Here is a 7888-nt window from a genome sequence, read left to right as displayed (position 1 = left end):
ATGGGGCTCTATGGGGCGGCTATGGGGCTCTATGGGGCTCTATCGGGCGGCTATGGGGCTCTATCGGGCGGCTATGGGGCTCTATGGGGCTCTATGGGGCTCTATGGGGCTCTATGGGGCTTTATCGGGCGGCTATGGGGCTCTATGTGGCTCTATGGGGCTCTATGGGGCGGCTATGGGGCTCTATGGGGCTCTATGGGGCTCTATGGGGCGGCTACGGGGCTCTATGGGGCTCTATGGGGCTCTATGGGGCGGCTATGGGGCTCTATAGGGCTCTATGGGGCTCTATGGGGCTCTATGGGGCTCTATGGGGCGGCTATGGGGCTCTACGGGGCTCTATGGGGCTCTATGGCGCGGCTATGGGGCTCTATGGGGCTCTATGGGGCTCTCTGGGGCTCTATGGGGCGGCTATGGGGCGGCTATGGGGCGGCTATGGGGCGGCTATGGGGCTCTATGGGGCGGCTATGTGGCTCTATGGGGCTCTATGGGGCTCTATGGGGCGGCTATGGGGCTCTATGGGGCTCTATGGGGCTCTATGGGGCTCTATGGGGCTCTATGGGGCGGCTATGGGGCTCTATGGGGCTCTATGGGGCGGCTATGGGGCTCTATGGGGCTCTATGGGGCTCTATGGGGCTCTATGGGGCGGCTATGGGGCTCTATGGGGCTCTATGGGGCTCTATGGGGCGGCTATGGGGCTCTATGGGGCTCTATGGGGCGGCTATGGGGCTCTATGGGGCTCTATGGGGATCTATGGGGCTCTATGGGGCGGCTATGGGGCTCTATGGGGCTCTATGGGGCGGCTACGGGGCTCTATGGGGCTCTATGGGGCTCTATGGGGCTCTATGGGGCTCTATGGAACTCTATGGGGCGGCTATGGGGCTCTATGTGGCTCTATGGGGCTCTATGGGGCTCTATGGGGCGGCTATGGGGCTCTATGCGGCTCTATGGGGCTCTATGGGGCGGCTATGGGGCTCTATGGGGCTCTATGGGGCTCTATGGGGCGGCTATGGGGCTCTATGGAGCTCTATGGGGCGGCTATGGGGCTCTATGGGGCTCTATGGGGCTCTATGGGGCTCTATGGGACGGCTATGGGGCTCTATGGGGCTCTATGGGGCTCAATGGGGCGGCTATGGGGCTCTATGGGGCTCTATGGGGCTCTATGGGGCTCTATGGGGCGGCTATGTGGCTCTATGGGGCTCTATGGGGCTCTATGGAGCTCTATGGGTCGGCTATGGGGCTGTATGGGGCTCTGTGGGGCTCTATGGGGCTCTATGGGGCTCTCTGGGGCTCTATGGGGCGGCTATGGGGCTCTATGCGGCTCTATGGGGCGGGTATGGGGCTCTATGGGACTCTATGGGACTCTATGGGGCGGCTATGGGGCTCTATGGGGCTCTATGGGGCGGCTATGGGGCTCTATGGGGCTCTATGGGGCTCTATGGGGCGGCTATGGGGCTCTATGGGGCTCTATGGGGCTCTATGGGGCGGCTATGTGGCTCTATGGGGCTCTATGGGGCTCTATGGGGCGGCTACGGGGCTCTATGGGGCTCTATGGGGCTCTATGGGTCGGCTATGGGGCTCTATTGGGCTCTATGGGGCTCTATGGGGCGGCTATGGGGCTCTATGGGGCTCTATGGGGCTCTATGGGGCGGATATGGGGCTCTATGGGGCTCTATGGGGCTCTATGGGGCGGCTACGGGGCTCTATGGGGCTCTATGGGGCTCTATTGGGCTCTATGGGGCGGCTATGGGGCTCTATGGGGCGGCTATGGGGCTCTATGGGGCTCTATGGGGCTCTATGGGGCGGCTATGGGGCTCTATGGGGCTCTATGGGGCTCTATGGGGCGGCTACGGGGCTCTATGGGGCTCTATGGGGCTCTATGGGGCGGCTATGGGGCTCTATGGGGCTCTATTGGGCTCTATGGGGCTCTATGGGGCGGCTATGGGGCTCTATGGGGCTCTATGGGGCTCTATGGGGCGGCTATGGGGCTCTATGGGGCTCTATGGGGCTCTATGGGGTGGCTATGGGGCTCTATGGGGCTCTATGGGGCTCTATGGGGCGCTATGGGGCTCTATGGGGCTCTATGGGGCGGCTATGGGGCTCTATGGGGCTCTATGGGGCTTTATGGGGCGGCTATGGGGCTCTATGTGGCTCTATGGGGCTCTATGGGGCGGCTATGGGGCTCTATGGGGCTCTATGGGGCTCTATGGGGCGGCTATGGGGCGGCTATGGGGCTCTATGGGGCTCTATGGGGCTCTATGGGGCCGCTATGGGGCTCTATGGGGCTCTATGGGGCTCTATGGGGCGGCTATGTGGCTCTATGGGGCTCTATGGGGCTCTATGGGGCGGCTATGGGGCTCTATGGGGCTCTATGGGGCTCTATGGGGCTCTATCGGGCGGCTATGGGGCTCTATCGGGCTCTATGGGGCTCTATGGGGCGGCTATGGGGCTCTATGGGGCTCTATGGGGCTCTATGGGGCGGCTACGGGGCTCTATGGGGCTCTATGGGGCTCTATGGGGCGGCTATGGGGCTCTATGGGGCTCTATTGGGCTCTATGGGGCTCTATGGGGCGGCTATGGGGCTCTATGGGGCTCTATGGGGCGGCTATGGGGCTCTATGGGGCTCTATGGGGCTCTATGGGGTGGCTATGGGGCTCTATGGGGCTCTATGGGGCTCTATGGGGCGCTATGGGGCTCTATGGGGCTCTATGGGGCTCTATGGGGCGGCTATGGGGCTCTATGGGGCTTTATGGGGCGGCTATGGGGCTCTATGGGGCTCTATGTGGCTCTATGGGGCTCTATGGGGCTCTATGGGGCTCTATGGGGCGGCTATGGGGCGGCTATGGGGCGGCTATGGGGCTCTATGGGGCTCTATGGGGCTCTATGGGGCCGCTATGGGGCGGCTATGGGGCTCTATGGGGCTCTATGGGGCGGCTATGTGGCTCTATGGGGCTCTATGGGGCTCTATGAGGCGGCTATGGGGCTCTATGAGGCTCTATCGGGCGGCTATGGGGCTCTATCGGGCGGCTATGGGGCTCTATGGGGCTCTATGGGGCTCTATGGGGCTTTATCGGGCGGCTATGGGGCTCTATGTGGCTCTATGGGGCTCTATGGGGCGGCTATGGGGCTCTATGGGGCTCTATGGGGCTCTATGGGGCGGCTACGGGGCTCTATGGGGCTCTATGGGGCTCTATGGGGCGGCTATGGGGCTGTATGGGGCTCTATGGGGCTCTATGGGGCTCTATGGGGCTCTATGGGGCGGCTATGGGGCTCTACGGGGCTCTATGGGGCTCTATGGCGCGGCTATGGGGCTCTATGGGGCTCTATGGGGCTCTCTGGGGCTCTATGGGGCTCTATGGGGCGGCTATGGGGCGGCTATGGGGCTCTATGGGGCTCTATGGGGCGGCTATGTGGCTCTATGGGGCTCTATGGGGCTCTATGGGGCGGCTATGGGGCTCTATGGGGCTCTATGGGGCTCTATGGGGCTCTATGGGGCGGCTATGGGGCTCTATGGGGCTCTATGGGGCGGCTATGGGGCGGCTATGGGGCTCTATGGGGCTCTATGGGGCTCTATGGGGCGGCTATGGGGCTCTATGGGGCTCTATGGGGCGGCTATGGGGCTCTATGCGGCTCTATGGGGCTCTATGGGGCGGCTATGGGGCTCTATGGGGCTCTATGGGGCTCTATGGGGCGGCTATGGGGCTCTATGGAGCTCTATGGGGCGGCTATGGGGCTCTATGGGGCTCTATGGGGCTCTATGGGACGGCTATGGGGCTCTATGGGGCTCTATGGGGCTCAATGGGGCGGCTATGGGGCTCTATGGGGCTCTATGGGGCTCTATGGGGCTCTATGGGGCGGCTATGTGGCTCTATGGGGCTCTATGGGGCTCTATGGGGCTCTATGGGTCGGCTATGGGGCTGTATGGGGCTCTGTGGGGCTCTATGGGGCTCTATGGGGCTCTCTGGGGCTCTCTGGGGCTCTATGGGGCGGCTATGGGGCTCTATGCGGCTCTATGGGGCGGGTATGGGGCTCTATGGGACTCTATGGGACTCTATGGGGCGGCTATGGGGCTCTATGGGGCTCTATGGGGCGGCTATGGGGCTCTATGGGGCTCTATGGGGCTCTATGGGGCGGCTATGGGGCTCTATGGGGCTCTATGGGGCTCTATGGGGCGGCTATGTGGCTCTATGGGGCTCTATGGGGCTCTATGGGGCGGCTACGGGGCTCTATGGGGCTCTATGGGGCTCTATGGGTCGGCTATGGGGCTCTATTGGGCTCTATGGGGCTCTATGGGGCGGCTATGGGGCTCTATGGGGCGGATATGGGGCTCTATGGGGCGGATATGGGGCTCTATGGGGCTCTATGGGGCTCTATGGGGCGGCTACGGGGCTCTATGGGGCTCTATGGGGCTCTATGGGGCTCTATTGGGCTCTATGGGGCGGCTATGGGGCTCTATGGGGCGGCTATGGGGCTCTATGGGGCTCTATGGGGCTCTATGGGGCGGCTATGGGGCTCTATGGGGCTCTATGGGGCTCTATGGGGCGGCTACGGGGCTCTATGGGGCTCTATGGGGCTCTATGGGGCGGCTATGGGGCTCTATGGGGCTCTATTGGGCTCTATGGGGCTCTATGGGGCGGCTATGGGGCTCTATGGGGCTCTATGGGGCTCTATGGGGCGGCTATGGGGCTCTATGGGGCTCTATGGGGCTCTATGGGGCTCTATGGGGCTCTATGGGGCGGCTACGGGGCTCTATGGGGCTCTATGGGGCTCTATTGGGCTCTATGGGGCGGCTATGGGGCTCTATGGGGCGGCTATGGGGCTCTATGGGGCTCTATGGGGCTCTATGGGGCGGCTATGGGGCTCTATGGGGCTCTATGGGGCTCTATGGGGCGGCTACGGGGCTCTATGGGGCTCTATGGGGCTCTATGGGGCGGCTATGGGGCTCTATGGGGCTCTATTGGGCTCTATGGGGCTCTATGGGGCGGCTATGGGGCTCTATGGGGCTCTATGGGGCTCTATGGGGCGGCTATGGGGCTCTATGGGGCTCTATGGGGCTCTATGGGGTGGCTATGGGGCTCTATGGGGCTCTATGGGGCTCTATGGGGCGCTATGGGGCTCTATGGGGCTCTATGGGGCGGCTATGGGGCTCTATGGGGCTCTATGGGGCTTTATGGGGCGGCTATGGGGCTCTATGTGGCTCTATGGGGCTCTATGGGGCGGCTATGGGGCTCTATGGGGCTCTATGGGGCTCTATGGGGCGGCTATGGGGCGGCTATGGGGCTCTATGGGGCTCTATGGGGCTCTATGGGGCCGCTATGGGGCTCTATGGGGCTCTATGGGGCTCTATGGGGCGGCTATGTGGCTCTATGGGGCTCTATGGGGCTCTATGGGGCGGCTATGGGGCTCTATGGGGCTCTATGGGGCTCTATGGGGCTCTATCGGGCGGCTATGGGGCTCTATCGGGCTCTATGGGGCTCTATGGGGCGGCTATGGGGCTCTATGGGGCTCTATGGGGCTCTATGGGGCGGCTACGGGGCTCTATGGGGCTCTATGGGGCTCTATGGGGCGGCTATGGGGCTCTATGGGGCTCTATTGGGCTCTATGGGGCTCTATGGGGCGGCTATGGGGCTCTATGGGGCTCTATGGGGCTCTATGGGGCGGCTATGGGGCTCTATGGGGCTCTATGGGGCTCTATGGGGTGGCTATGGGGCTCTATGGGGCTCTATGGGGCTCTATGGGGCGCTATGGGGCTCTATGGGGCTCTATGGGGCTCTATGGGGCGGGTATGGGGCTCTATGGGGCTTTATGGGGCGGCTATGGGGCTCTATGGGGCTCTATGTGGCTCTATGGGGCTCTATGGGGCTCTATGGGGCTCTATGGGGCGGCTATGGGGCGGCTATGGGGCGGCTATGGGGCTCTATGGGGCTCTATGGGGCTCTATGGGGCCGCTATGGGGCGGCTATGGGGCTCTATGGGGCTCTATGGGGCGGCTATGTGGCTCTATGGGGCTCTATGGGGCTCTATGAGGCGGCTATGGGGCTCTATGGGGCTCTATCGGGCGGCTATGGGGCTCTATCGGGCGGCTATGGGGCTCTATGGGGCTCTATGGGGCTCTATGGGGCTTTATCGGGCGGCTATGGGGCTCTATGTGGCTCTATGGGGCTCTATGGGGCGGCTATGGGGCTCTATGGGGCTCTATGGGGCTCTATGGGGCGGCTACGGGGCTCTATGGGGCTCTATGGGGCTCTATGGGGCGGCTATGGGGCTGTATGGGGCTCTATGGGGCTCTATGGGGCTCTATGGGGCTCTATGGGGCGGCTATGGGGCTCTACGGGGCTCTATGGGGCTCTATGGCGCGGCTATGGGGCTCTATGGGGCTCTATGGGGCTCTCTGGGGCTCTATGGGGCTCTATGGGGCGGCTATGGGGCGGCTATGGGGCTCTATGGGGCTCTATGGGGCGGCTATGTGGCTCTATGGGGCTCTATGGGGCTCTATGGGGCGGCTATGGGGCTCTATGGGGCTCTATGGGGCTCTATGGGGCTCTATGGGGCGGCTATGGGGCTCTATGGGGCTCTATGGGGCGGCTATGGGGCGGCTATGGGGCTCTATGGGGCTCTATGGGGCTCTATGGGGCGGCTATGGGGCTCTATGGGGCTCTATGGGGCTCTATGGGGCGGCTATGGGGCTCTATGGGGCTCTATGGGGCTCTATGGGGCGGCTATGGGGCTCTATGGGGCTCTATGGGGCGGCTATGGGGCTCTATGGGGCTCTATGGGGCTCTATGGGGCTCTATGGGGCTCTATGGGGCGGCTACGGGGCTCTATGGGGCTCTATGGGGCTCTATGGGGCGGCTATGGGGCTCTATGGAACTCTATGGGGCGGCTATGGGGCTCTATGTGGCTCTATGGGGCTCTATGGGGCTCTATGGGGCGGCTATGGGGCTCTATGCGGCTCTATGGGGCTCTATGGGGCGGCTATGGGGCTCTATGGGGCTCTATGGGGCTCTATGGGGCGGCTATGGGGCTCTATGGAGCTCTATGGGGCGGCTATGGGGCTCTATGGGGCTCTATGGGGCTCTATGGGACGGCTATGGGGCTCTATGGGGCTCTATGGGGCTCAATGGGGCGGCTATGGGGCTCTATGGGGCTCTATGGGGCTCTATGGGGCTCTATGGGGCGGCTATGTGGCTCTATGGGGCTCTATGGGGCTCTATGGGGCTCTATGGGTCGGCTATGGGGCTGTATGGGGCTCTGTGGGGCTCTATGGGGCTCTATGGGGCTCTCTGGGGCTCTATGGGGCGGCTATGGGGCTCTATGCGGCTCTATGGGGCGGGTATGGGGCTCTATGGGACTCTATGGGACTCTATGGGGCGGCTATGGGGCTCTATGGGGCTCTATGGGGCGGCTATGGGGCTCTATGGGGCTCTATGGGGCTCTATGGGGCGGCTATGGGGCTCTATGGGGCTCTATGGGGCTCTATGGGGCGGCTATGTGGCTCTATGGGGCTCTATGGGGCTCTATGGGGCGGCTACGGGGCTCTATGGGGCTCTATGGGGCTCTATGGGTCGGCTATGGGGCTCTATTGGGCTCTATGGGGCTCTATGGGGCGGCTATGGGGCTCTATGGGGCGGATATGGGGCTCTATGGGGCGGATATGGGGCTCTATGGGGCTCTATGGGGCTCTATGGGGCGGCTACGGGGCTCTATGGGGCTCTATGGGGCTCTATGGGGCTCTATTGGGCTCTATGGGGCGGCTATGGGGCTCTATGGGGCGGCTATGGGGCTCTATGGGGCTCTATGGGGCTCTATGGGGCGGCTATGGGGCTCTATGGGGCTCTATGGGGCTCTATGGGGCGGCTACGGGGCTCTATGGGGCTCTATGGGGCTCTAT

Source organism: Gallus gallus, chromosome 22 (genome assembly GCF_016699485.2).
Source record: "Gallus gallus isolate bGalGal1 chromosome 22, bGalGal1.mat.broiler.GRCg7b, whole genome shotgun sequence".
Classification (NCBI taxonomy): Eukaryota; Metazoa; Chordata; class Aves; order Galliformes; family Phasianidae; genus Gallus; species Gallus gallus.
Note: the sequence above shows the minus strand (reverse complement) of the source record.